The sequence below is a fragment of the Chondrus crispus genome, genomic scaffold (genome assembly GCF_000350225.1).
Source record: "Chondrus crispus Stackhouse genomic scaffold, scaffold_4, whole genome shotgun sequence".
Lineage (NCBI taxonomy): Eukaryota > Rhodophyta > Florideophyceae > Gigartinales > Gigartinaceae > Chondrus > Chondrus crispus.
The window spans coordinates 531984-533527 of record NW_005179249.1 but is presented as its reverse complement, the minus strand read 5'-3'; positions in this window follow the sequence as shown (position 1 = coordinate 533527).

Here is a 1544-nt window from a genome sequence, read left to right as displayed (position 1 = left end):
TTAATTTTATTTTTTTTTTTTTTATTTTTTTAAATTATTTTTTTTCCCCCCCCCCCCCCCCCCCCGGAGAAGCAGGCCCCCCTCCGTGGGAAGCCACACCCCGGCCGCACGTGCATGCGGAGAGGCGCGGCGCGCGAAGGCTAATTATAGACGGGAGACACGGGCAAGGGTGGTTTCGCACTTTTGCTTCGCACGCAGAGTTGTTTCTGTGGTGGCCTAATCAAAGAGGCGGGCGGCGGGGGCGCGAAGGTTCCGGGCGAAGCGGAAGCAAGCTATTTTCAAAAGGGCGGCGGGTGGGTGGGCGCGTTTTTGGTTTGTTCGTGGCGAGAGGTGTGAGAGAGGAAAGAAGGAGGAGGGGGATGGCACGGTGGTGTGGGTGGCGGGCACAGGGTGTACGGTAGGCTGCCTCATGTGAGAGTTGTTAGACTTGCACAAACATTCAGTGAAGGTCATAGAAAGGTGCGGGGACAGACTCTATTTACCGCCCTTGTAATGCTGTTGCATAAACGGATTGCGATGATGATGAGATTTGAAAAAGGGAGGCAACGGCGACAGTACACAATCAGAGTACCAACGGTACTGTACACGAGCCCTATCCCTTGACGCAACTCCGATTTGCTCCAAAGGAGGCGGTCCCGGCGCTGTTAGAGTGGTAGCCTAACAGGCACAACGGCCCCTCTGAGGGGATGCTCTCATTCCCCGTTCCCAGTTGAGAGAGGCCGCGTGCATCTCCGCATGCGGCAGGGGGGGGGGCACGCCCCTGCGCCGCGCCCCAAACGCAATACAGTACCCTTGTACCGACTGTATGCGCGATCCGACACCAACAACCGCAGCCGTCTTGCCGCCTCGATCATACCTCCACCGCCCTCAAAACCACTCCTTTTTTCGCACATTCCACCCCGCACTACGTGTACACCGCCCCGCACGGCCCCCGCATTGGCGCACCACAAGCTACTGCTGCGTCACACCCTGCCGTCTCCTGCGCCCGCCGTCTTCGACCTGCGGCCCCCCGCAACAACACCCGCACGGCCGCCGCCCAGCTGGCGCCGCCGCCCCGCCGCGGATTGGCTGTGTCTCGCGCCCGCCTCCCTGTCCCGCGCGAGTGAATTAACCGCCGCGCCGCCGACCCAAATTCGGGTTCTCCCTGCTTGTAAATAAAGTTCTTTATCATACGCGATATGCACCGTGAAGAGCGAAGACCCGTCGCACACACACAACACAGTGTGTTGAACACACACACAGAGAGGCCGCTTGCCGCGCCACACGTACCGCACGTCGTCGCCTCGCCCAGTCGCCTCGCCCAGTCCGTGCTTGCCCGCCCTCCCGCGCGCATGACGTCACGCCCGCGGGAACACGCCCGACACCCACCGGTGTGTTGTGTCCGGCTTGTGTCTGGGCGCGGCGTGCGTGCGCGCGCGCGCGTCGGGCGTGGAACACGCGCTGTAACGCCGTCGCGCATTACAGCGGCCGACCGCGCCGTAAACACCAGCCCGCGTCACGCAACTCCGCCCCGCGCGCCCGCCAAATCGCCGCGCCGAATCGCC